We start from the raw sequence: 16,173 nt of genomic DNA on the forward strand, positions 1-16,173 counted from the left end.
CTAAACCCAGCTCTATGCAACAGCTCATAAATAAAATTTGCTTTAATATGTTAAGGTGTACAACAGGCTAGCTCCCTGTCACGGAAAAGAAATTATTCCTTTTTCTAAGTAATGATTTAAAAAATCTGGAAATGTTAACTTCCTTTTTATTTTTTAGTAAATAGGTCAGAAAAGGTCACCCACAGTTCAGAACCATTAATTCAAATTTTAATTTCATTTTATGACATAGAGAAATGCTTGGATTTTTTCAGCTTTCAGAAGCAAATCATTTTTTCATTTTCTATCTACTCTCTTTTATTTTTCCATGTAATTTTCCCCAATGTTTCTGAACATAAAAGTCAATATTAAACAAATGGTTACACTGTTTCTCCTTATGTAGCTGGGTTTCCCCTGCTTGCCTATTGACACCAAAATCATTACTTTAAGGATAACGCTACAAAATTATGACTCTACCTGCAGTTAGGATGCCTACCTTGCCTAAAGTCTCACTATTTTTATCACCACCTTCTCTCAACATTGTTTTTCTTCAATTAACTCAAAAAAACTAGTTGCTCAAGTTTGGAAAAGGAGTTTCCTACAAACCACAAAAAAATAATTTTCTTACTGAAGCAAATGCACTGATATATCACTGAAATAGATATTTTTATACAGATTTGCATGGGATAAAATGAGGGTTTAGTGTGAATTAAATTGGTTTTACTGTAATCAGAGAATAACCTTAGCTAAAATGTTTATCCAACCAATGGAATTTTTAGAATCACTTTTCTTTCCCCCTTAGGACTAATGTAAAATCAATACATGAGATTCATGCATGATTAGCAATCTTACATTACGTATTCAAAGAGAAAGATTTTCACATGAATTTCCCTGCATATCATGATGAAAGTGGTCTGTAGAGATAGAACATAGTCAGGAATATTTAATGAAGTATGGTTCAAATACTGGTGTCATTTAAAATTAGGAAGACAGAAGTGATCCAATGTAACTTCCTCTTATACTCACTTCAGCTATGCTCCAACTGAAACAGATGTCTCTTCTTTGTAGGAGAGCAAGAAGGTTAGGGCTCACTCTTGGCATGATTTAGACTAAAAATATTGTGCTTTGTCAGTGAAAAAAAAGAGGTTGGATTCAACTAGGGTATCTAAGATGCAGTCTCATATAATAAAAATAAAAATATATTACTATTTTACTTGAACTGTGTTTCTTCAAGATCTGTTTTAGCATAAGGGAGGTGTGTGTGTATGTATGAATGTATATGCATGAGTGTATATGGACATAAAATGCTTCCATTCTGATTTTTTTAAAACATAGAATGCTTATTTATTCTTCATTCATTATTTTGCACATCCCAAAGCCACTAAAACAAATGTGACCCTCGGCTGAAAGCAACAAAGTTGCATGTCCATCTATAAAACACTGTTTTGCTTGGGGCAATACATCTTGAGCAAGTGTATAGCAAATCTCAATGCATTTTAATATTAAAAATTTAAGCCTGGAGAATGGTCTTATCCAGCTCCCAGGCCCTTTTTCCAACCCTTTGGGGAACATCTTTGGTAATGTATTGAAAATAAGCAATCAAGAGGGAAGTATGTATATATAGAATAATATGCATTACTAAATGGATAAAATATCTCCAAATACAGCTACATCATATTTGATACATATGCTTGACAACAAGCAGCCTGTCACTGAAATGGAATCATGTATATTTAATCCTGTCAGAGTTAGCCAAATCATACCTGACCAGTGCATCTTTCACTAAACTGCAAAATTCATAAGGAGAGGTGACTCCAGGGTCAATGTTTCCTTCTCCTGGCTCTTCTCCAGTCCTGGGATACCATTCTCACTTATACCTCTTAACTTTTGTTAAAATCAATTACAAGTGGTGCTATGTAGCTCAGACAGTGATTGAACATTCCCGTGTCTGACGTTGGAGATGCTTGTTTGTTGTCTTTTTCTCAAACACACAGAGGTTGTGAAACAGAGATATACTGTGGACATAACCTGTTGCAGCAGAGGGAATGTGCAATAGCAGTAGTTGTGTCCAGAACCACAATCTCTAGCTTCTAGAGGTCCCTAAGAACATTATTATGCACTAGAAGTTTCCAAGTCTCAGCTACTCAGAGGTATCAATCTTTTTTGACCTCCCTCTGTTCATGCTCCAAGCAGATGAGAACCTGGCTTTTGTTCCGTAGATTTGCCAAAGCTCTATAAATATATTATTGTCATGCTGACCTAACCACATCTACGTGTCTTCTGGCCTGTTAGGAGATCATTTCGATTGCCTGAAAAACCCCCATGTACACACAGCTTTGTGCAGCATCTGGAGTTGCTGTCACTATAATTGGTGAATGACCAGATCTCTTCTGTCTCACTCTCTTTTCAGATTTTTTTTTCTATTCTAGGTGACAGCTTGAGCTGCAAGGTATTGTTTTTGCAAAGAACTGTTCATCTTCTCTATATATTCAACTCCCTTGTTTGGTCCAGATAACCTTACTATGTGCATAAGATCCCATCAAAGCCACTTATCAACCTATCACTTCTTGAGACTCTTCTCTTAAATAGCTCATTTTTTTCTACTCTTTTTTTTTTTTTTTTTTTTAAATACAATAGCTCTTTCTTTTGCTTAACCTGTACAAGAAGCCCCACAGTTCTGCAGCTTTCACATCTTATCTTGAAACTCATAAATTCTTCCATGGCACTGCGTTTCAACATCATTATTTTTCTAGACTCCTTCCTCCCTCCTGCCACCATGTCCACACATTTTATGCCACTTTTTTTCCTTGTCTGATCCTTGGAATGGCCCTGGATGGATGTCATCTCCTTCTCTACTTTGCTCTTTTAATTCAATTATAATGAACTGTCATCATATTTAAGTTCACCACACAGGATCTTTGAAATTGGCCTGCCCAGGATGTTGCCCTTCTTCCTAATATTGACTTGTAATATGGGTATGTTAAAAGTTGATGTACTTGCTTGTCACTTTTTGTCTAAAGGGAAAACAGAAAGACTTCTTCCCACACTCCCTTTTTTTTTTTTCAACGAAAAAAGAGAAAGCAACAGTTAAATGTGGCGTTGAACATATTTTGGACCAAACCCTGTTCACTTTTTTCTCATTTGTAACTTCATTCACTTCTGACAGGTCCTTTCATGTTATTTGATGAGCAGTATTTGAACTCTGTCAGTCACTACCTGTATTATTAGGTTAAGAATAGAAACAAATAATTATATTACCATAAAGGTGTCTCTGCAGGGTTTCTTTAAGGAGCAGATTTCCTGATTAAAGCAACTCCTGGCTTCTTTCATTTTTGAAAGGCTTTAAGCAATCTGAAATGTTGCTTTGATTCAGTCATGATAAGCAGGTACATGCAGAAATTCTGCAGTACAGAGCTGCTTTTTATACTGTGGCTTTTTACAAAGGTTTAAATTACTAAGCCTAAATGAGCTTCTTAGAAAAGGAAGAATGCCTCTTGCTTGTCACAGCAACTGTCTTTTCTGCCTGCAGTAGGCAGGACATTGACCTCTACCTGAATAGCCCGAGGTAAGAGGAGTAGCCACTGGAAATTATTTATAACCTGACCAGCTCATTTAGTTTCATCCTCTGAGGCCCTCAGAGTTGAACTGACACAGCAATAATGGCCAGCGAACTTTTGATCCAATTAATTGTTAATGAGAGGTTTGATTAGCAAATAAAGGGCCTATTAGGTTAGCTGATTGTCTTTCTTTTGCAATACCAGAGGTCAATGTTTTTTTTTTTTGACTGAAAGAAAAGAACATTGTGTACTCTGTGGTTAAATTAATCACATGCTCACAGGTGTTGAGTAAAGTTGATTCAGGAAAACAGTCAGCTTAGACATCTGTCTGTAACCATGAGAATGCAATAGGTATTCCTCACTTTGTTTATGATTGTTTTTTCTGTATTTCATTGTTAATTCAACTGCCTCCACCTTTCTCTGCCCGCAAAATACTGCATTAACCCATCCTCCTCCTTATCTTGCTTTCCTCCAGAGTTACTTTACAGCTGTCTTTTATTTTAATTATGCTGCCAGAATTCTCAGTCAGTTTCAAATTAATTAGTTCTTCATATGTATTTAAAATCTCCCAGTGTATATGCAAAAACCATTCCAGTGCATGAAGTTCTAGTCCTGAAAATTTCCCTCTGAGTTATGACACGTTTCTTTAAAATTACAATGACTAAAGAGAAAAACAAGATTAAGAACAAAACTGAACTACAAATGACACCTATGTAAATTAAGAGTATTTTGATCTCAGTTCAGCCATGTTGGATTTATACTAGCATAAATCTGTAAATCTGACATTAACAAATTGATCTCTGTAGAGCAGTTTTTGTTACCTGAACGTTTAATCTTTCATGTTATCAATAATGCTTGAAAACAGAACGTTGTTCACTGTCTTTTCCTACCAACCTCCATAATGTACAGAAAGCCCTAATTAGAAAAATACATAAGTTTGTTGTTAGGCTTTCAGATATTAAAAGTCCGGAGATGTGGTTATCTCTTTTGCAGGGTGTGAGGTGGTCTTTAATTACCTGATCACATTCTGTTTTTTGGTGATTCAACTGAAGAGATGGATGGATGGATGGACAAATGTTACCAAAAAGTAGCAATTCCTGGGTGTTTCTTTTTACCCTTGTTACTCAATGAAGGCTCATGACATGTTTACTGAGTGTTATCCAAACCTTGCCCACATGAGAGAAATGGTAATTTTATGATGATGTATCCTGGTCATCATTGTAATTACAAAAGTATGTAGCAAACAGTATTAAAGAAAAAAAAAAAGCACTGCAGAATAACATAATGTAGCTATTTCTGTTGCAGTGGTTTGGTTCGGTTTGGTTTAATTTTGTTTGTTTGGTAGTTTGCTTTTATTTTTTGTTCTTTAACAGGAAAAACTGAGATGTAGAAACATTAATGCTAGATGTGTAGGCTGACTCTTCTCAGAAACATATTGCAGTGCCACACAAAAGTTGAAGTAGGGGCAGGAATTGGAGCTTTGTTCTTGATTGCAGACTGAGGTTTGTAGCTCTCTCCCAGTTAGTGGAGCTTCAGAGCGGATGTTCACACTGGCCAGCAAAAGGCAGAAACAGGGAGCTGTGAAAAATAATAATCTCTTTTTATGTTGACGGAAGCTTCAGCAACTTGATAGTCCACCTGGGCTACACTCGTGCTCTGATTTTTGCTTGTCTGGTGGCATGCATAAGGCCTGGTTTCTATGTATATGTTTACTGTTCTGTACCTCCCTACTAATTCAGTGCACAGCTCTTACCAATATAAACGTGAGTACCCAGCAGATTGCAAATCATCATCATGGCTAGGCTTCGCGAACGAAGATTTGGGGATTGCAAATCAGAGACTGATAAAAAGAACAGTTCGTGATTAGTAACCACCTGCAAAAAGTTTGGTTGAAACGACTAGACCAGTGTCGTTAATGACCAGTATGACAAGAGGCAAGGTTTAATCCAGTTCTCTAAGGCTGCTTTAACCACAAAGCTTCCTGTAGTCTTCTCTGATCCAGTAACTGCTCTCACACAAAGTAGGGGTTAGGTAAGGTCGTTTTTTTGCATGTAGACCTTGACTTTGCATAGGTTCTGCTTTTACCTGGCTTTTCTAGGTTCATGTATTCAGTCATAATTCCTAGATCTTTGTAATGAATTAAGACAGATCTTATGTCTGTCATTATCTGAACTAAAACATTTTACACCACTGCACAAATGTCTATCATGTCTTATATGACTATGAACTGTGAAAGCAGTAGTAAGGTTTTGTCCTTTGCATAGATATGTTTTGAGAGGTAAATGAGGCCTACAGTTTGCCAAGGGCTTTCACAGAATTATTTTTGACTTTTAAGACATACCTGAGGCCCTGGGAGCCCTGATTCTTTTGCAGCATCAATGGTAATCTTCCTACTTCCCTGACCCAGCCAGCAAGAGGTCTTCTGTCTCCAACTTTGTCAGACTTTAGCAAGACTTATTCTTTACTTCACTGTCCTTCAATAAAGTCCTATTCCTGCTTTTAGTACTTAATTTTCCTACGTCACCAATCTTTCTCTTTGAACAGACTCCCAGTGTCTGTCTCTCAGTCATCTTAACGGCTCTTTTTAGCTATATGGAAAACATAGTTTACCTGGCGTCATATGTGAAGCTTTACCCATGCATGTGCAGGCGAAACCACACATGCACATGTCCAGCTGTAGCCATGGACCCAATGGTTCAGAATTCTTAAAGCCATAAATAACTGAATGCAGACTTTTATAACGCAAAATAAGATAATGCTATCAGCTTGATGTATAATAGACACATGTTTTCTCAGGGACATAAACTTCCATCTTTATGCATTCCACGTAATATCTCCCTTTGCACGTGCCTCCATATAAAGGGCAAGCCAATCGGTACAACCAGCATAGTGGCCTTGCAGTTTGGATGGTAATTAAAAAGAAAATTGCAGAAACTAATTTTGTTTTCATTGAAGCTAATAGCAACATCACCATCTGCTTTGACTGGGTTGGGAAATGCTCTGTAAAAATTAGTTACCACACACAAAGATAGATAATGGAGAAATATATATTAAAAAATATAATATGATAAAGGAAATCCATTAGTAGCTGTGCAATAACACTAGAGAGGATAGTTGAAAACATCTAATTGAGTCTGAAAGATGCATTTCAAGATGAGCTGTCAGGTGAAATGAAGAATCCAAGAAACTGAGAAAGGAAATCTGTTTAAAACAACAAGGTCTGAATAATTGTAAATTCTCATAGCATGAGATGTGCCTTGGCCATCAGAGCTTATGAGGAGATCATTGGGATAAAAGGAGTAAAGTACACAAAGGCAGCATAGTTGCCGTTCTGTGTGTGGACCACTTTCAGTTCAAACCATATCAGAGCTACTTTAAGGAAAGTTTGGTACGTGTTTCTGGATGGCTAAAACCAGAAACTTGGAGGACTTTGAGGGTTGCTTTGGACCCTGAAATCCTTGTGAAGTCACATTACTGACCCATCCTTTGCTAACAGCCTTCTGACGAAATTTTGTCTCAGACTTCCCATGTTAATCTCTGTGCTTCAGACCTCACTTAATTTCACTTCAAATTGAAGTCTGTTTTGGGCACTATCTTTCCCTACTCCTTTTTTCCCCCACTGTTCTTTAAAGTACTAAATAAACATCTGGTATTAAAACTAGTATGTAACAAGAATTGAAATAATTTGAAAAAGAGAAGGGAATCACTATTACAAAATTTTTTTGCTAACAGTGTAAGCAAGAACTGAATGACACAAAAATGCATGCCTGCACTACTAAAAGAAGCATAGCTAGCTTTCTATCTTTTCATTGACATGATTCCTGGTATCTGCTTGTGGTTGTATATTGTATGGATATGAAACATTAGCACTTTTTTTTCCCCACAGAATGGTTTTATCCTTTTTCAAATCAAAGTGAGCAGTGTTTTTAACTTTTTATCTCAGGGTTCATGAAATGTTGACTATAAGCAAAAGGATCATTAAAATTCATATTCATTTCATGGGTCAGTGTAGCAGTTTCCTTGTGTGGGGTTTCATTATAATTTTTTAAACATTAAAACCTAGCAAAAATTACACGGGAGTAAGTGTAATATTGTCTGTTTAAATTATTGTTTTGCTATCAAAGTGATATAATCTCAAAATTAAAATGTCTAGTTTATTTCCCTGTGTTCCCAATGTTATTGAAATTGGCTACTCTTGCTTATATACCAAAGCTCCAATAGGCTCCAAAGAAACATAATATTTAGTCTGATTTTATTTTCAATTATCATTAGACTAATAGAAGAAAACATTTAACCTAAGATCAGAGAATATCCCCCTACAAAACAAATTCAGTGGGTAAATGCAAAGGTGATTTATAGAATATAGATATTTAGAAAAAAAGACACAGTTTCATTTATATAAAGAATATAACCTGATAATGAGTGATCTATGCTTGGACCAGTTCCAGTAACTTCTCAATTCACTGGAGAGTTTCCAATCTACAGAGAGGATGGAAGAAGAGGACTTATGAAGGGAAATGAAAGATATACTGTGTTACTTATGAGAGGAAGAGGGGATGGAAGTACCAGTACATATTTCACCTAGGCATTATAGTATGCAGGATATACACACCATACAATGTTTTTCCTCAGTCTTTCCAAAGCCACAGATGCACAGATTCATAGACAATTGGAGATCTGATTACACAGATTACAGTGTGAAAATTATATGTTTTTTTGTTATCACATATGACTAAACGTGAGCTATAAGAGAGTAGACTCCAGGCTGATACACTGCAGCAAATTGACTCAGTAACCTCTTGATGCCTTAATAAAAGGTGGTTCTTTGCTCTCTTTACGGATGAAACATACTACCTCCCGATTTAACATCATAAAATACTGATGGCTCACCACCATCTGAGATTTTTAGAAAGTTGTGAATTATATGGAGAAGTGGTTATTCACAAAGGCTAATCCCTATACTCTCTTGGCACTGAGCAAAGAAGCATCCCTTAAGGAAGCATCAGAGTGAGGTCCTAAGTTTAGATGTGCAGAAACACTTCTTCGAAAAACACCTGTATCTACATAGACTGGGAAGCTTCCCTATGAAGGAAAACTCCACAAGGCTAATGGCCATCCTTGTGGATGGCCCCCAAACACAACACAAAAATGCAGTCTAACAGATGAAACCATTTTTCCCAATGCTTTCAAGTTTTTATTCTTCATATTCACAAAAAATATTTTAGATATTAAAACTTCATGCCGAACATTATCCGACCCTTTGGTTCTTACAAAACTTAGTTCTGTGGAAATGCTGCCAAACCCAGAAACTTGTAAAATACAAAGAGATGACATGCCTGAGAAATGAATAAACATTTTTTTTCTTTTGTTGCTACCACATGAAATTTTGTACCCTGAAAAATACTATTCTTCTCCAATTTATTGAATATGCACTTGATACTTCTCTCCTGATGTGAGAAGAAATCCATATTCATATTTATTTTGCTTTAAATTAGCTACTCGCTTATTGACCCTAAATAGTTATCATCTCAGCTGGAAATATATTAGAGTTCTAGTTGCCAAACAAATATTCAGCAAAAGATGAATAAAAGCATATGGGGAGGAAAAACCCACAAAGTTTTCACTGCCAATATAATGGAAGGCATTCTGGCGGACAGCCATCTGCACCCGCTGAACAGAGGGATCCTGGGATGACATTGATCGATTTAACAGTAGGAAGGTATTAATGATATTCAGCACTGATGGCTGAGCCACTTCACACTCATTTGCATTTCCATTCATCATCTCAGCATTTATCATTATGAGGCGAATGCCAGAACTAATTAAAGTCTGGGCTAACAGGGTGACATGGGAGTCCAGCCGCTACTTATACTGAGGAAATATGGGAAACTTTCCAGCAGGAAGTAGACCAACCTTACAACAAACCCAATTAACTTAATTCCTAACTAAACCATTTGAGGGTCCTTCATTTGAATAAACTAAAAAGCTGGGATTGAAGTTACACCATGTTTTTTTCTCCTTGTGTTCTAGTAGTTTCATGACTCAATAACATTGTCTTATGTAGGCATTTGGGAGACTTCCTTAATGTGATTCCACTTCTCCTCAGCTATCCCCTCCCAATTTTGTCACAGCAAGCAGAGATACTATTTCAAATTCTGCAATAAAATTTAAGTTTTAAATATAAATTCTAATATAATTTAATCCCGAAGGGACTTCAACAAGTATCGTGAATACCCTAATAAAATAAAGTCACTCAAAAGCTGGAATACAGGGAAATCTATTCTTTATATAAAAGGGCTAATAATAAACTACCTCTTGAAAGAGACGTAAAAATTATTTTTATTTTTTTTGTAGCACAGAAATATGGAATATTTCTTCTCTGTGGGCAAAGACTTGCTTAGTATATTCTTACAGGCTGTCCCATTAGCTACATTGAGACAACATATGACCAAAGCAACCAGGGGTTGATCCTGAATACATCTTGGTTAGTCTTTTGGTGTCAAGAATCTCCTTGCTGAGAGCTGGAATAATCATGAGGATATTTTTTATCAAATTCCACTTAGGTCAGGTCTCTAGCATCTTTACATCCCCCTGAAATTTCAAAACAGAAAGAACAAATGTGATAGGAGAAAGGTGTAGTAGTACAGAAAATTAAAGAAAGTCTTTACAAGAAAATTATTACTTTGACATTTTCAAATTTTTTAAAATATGTCTCTAAGTAGAAAAGTAATCTTTTGAAAAATGGATTTTAGTAAACATTATCCTTACTAGTACTTCTATATTCTGTTTTATATTTTAAAGCAATATTTTTTTTTTATTTCTACAAACAGAAAGAGACATTTTGTCTAGAGTCTAGGCAACATGGTATCATTTAATTGTGCAAGGAATTTCTCCCGTAGTAAAATAAATGCATATCCCCTGTCAGGCATCTATTTCCCATGTCCAAAATGAATACTGCACAGTTTTCTGTCTACCACACACTTCGAAGAAAACATGGCTTTTATACTGTTCTGCAAAGGCCTTAATGGTTTTAGAAGAAATGCAACATCTTTATTTGTCTAGAGACTTCCCTCCATGCCTATCCACAGATACAAGAAAAACCCATGCTTCTGTGGGAAAGGCTGGATCTCTCCAATGTTGGTTCAAAACAGTTGAAAGATTCATAGATTAAAGTCAAATCTTCATAAACTCCTTTGAAATTCAGTGAGCAAGGTAGTGAGCTTGTAGTCTTAGCATGAATCTCCTTTTAAGAGAAAACTCAGCCTTTGGTCATACCAAGTTTTTAGTGATTTCCTTGCATAGCTCCATCTGAAATGCATAAAAGTTAGACAGGCATGGATGAACCGGTTAGGCTCTTTATAGCTGGCATCGGTGAAAAATATAGGCATTTTATAAAAGCAGAATGAAGAGATTCAGGAGATAATTTTTATTTTCCTTTCATGCTGACCAATTTTAATTTAGTCCTCCTTTGTGGTAACAGCTCTGTCCCCTTCCTGACATGTATTTCTGAACAATTCACATGGGCATGCAGTGTGTAGACTGTAAAAAGAATCAATGAACAACGAAGGGTTAGATTATATTGACTTAATGTTGATTAGTTTACACTGAGTTGTCTGCTGCAAAAGATGTCAGAGCTTTTGTAGTTCATTAGCTCCCATCAATTGAACACTGGCTTAAATTAGTACATGAGGCTCCTTCTTTCTGTACTGTAATTTCAACTTGCATTTCATGCTTAGGTTTCCTGTCTGTACTTTCACGTGACAGCTGTTAAAACATTTTTCTCTATGAGAAAAAAGGAAAAGAAAGAGACTGAAAAAGTCAGAATGCTTGTTAGGTGAGTTCCTGCTCATTTCACTTAGGGAAGTTATCCCACTTGCTACAATCAGTAAGTATGATCTCTGACTCTGGTTATATCAGAAATGTTATTCAACAGAACGTCTTGTAATCATGGCAGGTAATGACATCTTATAATTTAAAGAATGTATAACTTTACTGAATGATACCCTTACAGTTACAAATTCAGTTGCAGCTTTTGGAATATATGATCACAGGTCTGAAAAAAATTGGGATTTTATAAAAATGTTTGCTGTTATCAAAAAAGTGTCAGAAATTTGGTTCTGAAATACATAGATAGCAGTAATAATAGAATTTTGTTATCTCTGAGAGAAAGTAGGAGCACAGGTTTAGAATCATGGAACGGTTGGGGTGGGAAGGGACTTTTGGAGGTCATCTGACCCAGACTCCTTGCTCAAGCAGAGCCACCTACAGCCAGTTGCCCAGGACTCTGTCCAGGAAGATTTTGAATATCTCCAAGGATGGAGACTCCACAACCTCCTTGGGCAACCTGTGCCAGTGCTTAGTCCCCCTCACTGCAAAAAACATTTTCCTCTTACTGAGGAAGAAACAGGACAGAACAAGAATAGATTTTTATACTTATTTTTGTTGAGTAGCAGGATCTTTGCTACATGCTATCCAATCTTCAGCTGTGCTCTGTGGCAGACCCGTTCCACCATTAATACCATAGACTCTGAAATATGGTAGAAAAGGATGGAGGTTACTGTCAGAAAAACAAAATGTCTTTTGCACAAAACTGATTTTGGCATGACTGATTGAAATTGGCAGAGCAACGACTGCTAAAAAAAGGGCTGTAGGAGGTGAAATATGGCAAGGATTAAATTTTCACTTGAAAGTAGACCTATAAGAGATTTCAAATTTTACATATATGAAGTTTGATTCATAACTGGAGTGTCATTAATTATCAGTTTTCAGAAAATAATTTTAGTCTACTTGGAACATCTTTGCCAAAATATTGTTGACATCTTTTGATTTGGGTTTTTATTGAATACTTTGATTTCAACATAATTTAGTTTCACTGTTAAAACCAACCCAAATATTTTATTTCTTCTAAAATATCCAAATCTTAATTTAAAAAGATAAAGACTCCTTATGTTACTAGATCTCTGGTGATTTTGAGAATTATTCTCAAAACCATAATTGTTTCAAAATCTTTATTATCTAAGGTAGTTATTTGAACTTCAGGAAATCTTAATGTTGCTCAGAAAAGTGATGGTATAAAATCTCATAAAGCATAGAATTGCAGTTTCCATCTAAAGGCTCTACACAAGGAATATCATCATGCGCTCTGTCCTTGGAAATGTTTTGGGGTTTTTTTGGACAAAATTCTGACAAGAAAGCCATGCAAAAATGAACTGTAATTAGGAAAAAAAATAATTTCTTGTGTAAAAAAGGAAAAATACAGAAAAATCTGGAGTGATCATAACAAGATGGCTGTTAAACCTTCTTTTCCGCTCATATAATTTGATCTAGTCAAGACACATTCAAAGTTTTTGGTATAGGAAAATTCTTACCCTATGCACTTGCACCACCTTATTATCATTCTTGTTCTCTTACCTTATGTAGTTCTGACTGCTAAGCTTGTGTGCCCATACATGATAAAACTGCATGTGCATATAGTGTAGGATAGGAATTCTTTCTTACTGTTACTTAGACAGGCCAAAAGACAACAAACTCAGAAATAAAAACATATTGCCTCTAGAAGCCACTTTGGTTTGAACTTCAAAACTCAGTGATATACGCAAAGTAAGAAAATGCAACGTGAATTCTGATCATCCTGTGTGATATATAATAATTGTAGATAAAATTGATTCTTATTCTGCTCTTTTTTGTATATGAAAAAAATCAGTGAAGAATTATAATTTAGACATTTAAATCAAATTTGAAAAGAAGAGTAAAAATCAAAAACCAGGGTATTAGGGATATTAGTTTCAAGAGCTGGTTGTAACATTTGAAATTAGGATTAAACTTCGAAGAAAGTAGAATTTTTATTTTCTTTTAACAGAAAAAATACTCTTAATACTGTTTTAATACGACCTTTACTAGGCAGCAAAGGTGTGATTTTTTGATGACTGATGTTTCTTGTAAAACACCTTGCAAGGAACCACCTTCAAATATCCAGTAAACATATGACACAACAAGAATAAAACTGGTGGTCAGTCTGATATTAACCATATCTGTGGCTGCTATATCAGTAAATTTCAAGATAAGCACATGGTGTCTTGTTTCCTAGAAAAACATGATGATCATGTTGATGAATTTATTATGAGTTTTTAAAGAAAGTGTTTAAACCCGCAAGTCTTGGGTTGCCTTTTTTTTACTTACTTGTTACATGCAGCTATAGGAAATAGAGGTATAGACAAATGTGTAATCATAGATAATGCAATAAAACTTCTCTAAAAAAAATCAGATGACATCATCATATTTGTTTCATTTACTTGTTTTAATTTAAATTCTCAACCAATTAAATATAATAAAATAGTTTATTTTATTAAATGAGGCTTTTATACAACACAATCAAAATAATCACTTTTATGTATCTTCTAAAGTTAAATTCATAGGAGAAAAATTTGAGAAATGTAAGGGTTTTTTTAGGCTAGTCATGAAAATAGACAAATACACTAGCATGCCTGAACTTCTCTCTTCTTTAAGCCACAGAGATAATTCATTTAGTGAATTTTTGTAGGTGTTTTCACGATGTGACCATTTAAAAGGTTTCCATGGAGAAGTAATCAGAACTGTTCTGTATGACGATATTTATTATTCATGGTCCTACTCTAACAGTAAAATAGCTAATAAAACAATCTTAGAGAAAGAAACACTGCAGCAGGCATTCTGTGACTCTCTTGTAATGGTTAAGTACTTCAGACTCACTTGTGAAAGACTTTTTACAGGAACACAATAAATATTATTTTTTATCTCATTTTCATGATCTTTTATAGAGAATAAACATCACAACATAAATATGAAATATTTCTGTTCTGGAAAAGTGAAATATAGTCCAATCCCAGCAAAAGTAAGCATAGCAATCATTATCATTGCAAAACTGAACTAGCCAGACTGGCTGATAGGTGATACATCTTCTCAAGGTATGAAGCTAAAAATAATCCTGGAAGCTACTGCATTCAAGTTCTTGTGCAGTGTAAATTGTAGTGAGATGAGGAAATAATAACAAAAGAAATAAAAAGTCAGTCCCTTGGGGAAAAAAGGAAGGAAAGAAGGAAGGAAAGAAAGAAAGAAAGAAAAAAAGGAAAGAACAAAAGAAAAAAGAAGAAAGAAAGAAAGAAAGGAAGAAAGAAAGAGAAAGAAAGAAAGAGAAAGAGAGAGAAAGAAAGAAAGAAAAAGAGAGAGAGAAAAAGAAAGAAAGAAAGAGAGAAAGAAAAAGAAAGAAACTTCCAACAACTTTTTTTCCCTGACTACTTTTTGTGATAAGGGAATAGTTTTGTGAACACTGTCAGCCTTATGCCATATGTTCCAGGAAACTAGGGACCCTTGAAGAAGGAGGCTCGTGAATTATTGATCAATGATTAGCAAATGCAATCGAAATTGTAGACTTGATGTTGTGCAGGGATTCATAATTTATGAGTGGACAAAATAGTAGGTAGCAGAGGTAGTGGTAGGTGATTTCAGCCCCCATATTGATTACTTAAAACAACAGGAGGTAAGTGTAGTGTGACAGACAGAACAAAAACTGACAGCTCACTGCCTGTCCATCACTACAGACTGAGCACTGAGGGAATAAAGCTTACTGTAGAAGCAAATACATTTCTATTGTGTGTCTTTGATCATTATGCTGTTCCACTAGACCAAAGGACATATTTGTTTATAATTTATGTATTCCCTTACTATAAAAGATTGATAGCATCCTATTAGATACTTTAGTATCTACATATCTAGATAGTTTGTACCTGTAACAGCTTGAGAAGCAATATTGTGAAACATTAACATAGTCTATCAGCAAAGGTAAAACCTGGGAAAGGAAAGGAGATGAGGTGTGTCTGGCACCAGCCTAGAAGTCAGCTCTGTTTTCCACCCTTTGCTGTAGTCTGCCAGCTCTTCTTGGGCTGCTGAAATTCTTCCTTACTGATCAGCTCTTGAGAGCACTAATTCCGAAACGGACCCCTCCTGTCAGGAAAAAAGCAGCTTCCACCTGTAATTTTATGGGTTGATGAAAGAGGAGTAAGCAGGGGGAGAGGAGCCATCCGGTCTCCAGGTCACAACTGCATAATCGTTTCTGTACCCAATCATTTCTGTAAGCAATCTCTATGTGTATCAATAGAGGTAGACCTCATCCTTAAACAGCTGAAAGAAATATACGACTACACTGAGTGATTTGGTGACTTCAGTGACACTGGAGAGGGTTCTGGGACTTTTTGCTGGGAAGTGATAGCCTATTTGTTTGGAATTGTTCTGCTACAAAGCCCATGTGAAGGCATACAGCCTACTTCTGGTCCTTTACTTCTTCACAACAGAGAGGAATGTGTCTGAACAAGTATCTTCTCTTTTCTACCCTCACTACACTCAGAATGAACTCCAAAATTATGCAACAGCTTTACTAAATACCTTTTTTTTTTTTTTTTTTTTTTAAGAAAAGGGGGAAAACTAAGGACTGACATAAAGATATGGCCTTATGACTTTGAGGCCAAAATTTAAATTTGGAGCATGCAGTGCTGTAAGTGGCCTTACCAACAGAAAAGTGATTTGAACAAGTAGGTAAGCAATAGAAAAGCAGAAGTTTTTAGCATTAAAACAGAAGCTAGAGAAAAACAGATGTCTGTGAAGAACA

The sequence above is a fragment of the Manacus candei genome, unplaced genomic scaffold (assembly GCF_025592945.1).
Source record: "Manacus candei isolate 608988 ecotype Guabito, Panama unplaced genomic scaffold, ASM2559294v1 h1tg000088l, whole genome shotgun sequence".
In the NCBI taxonomy this organism is placed as follows: Eukaryota; Metazoa; Chordata; class Aves; order Passeriformes; family Pipridae; genus Manacus; species Manacus candei.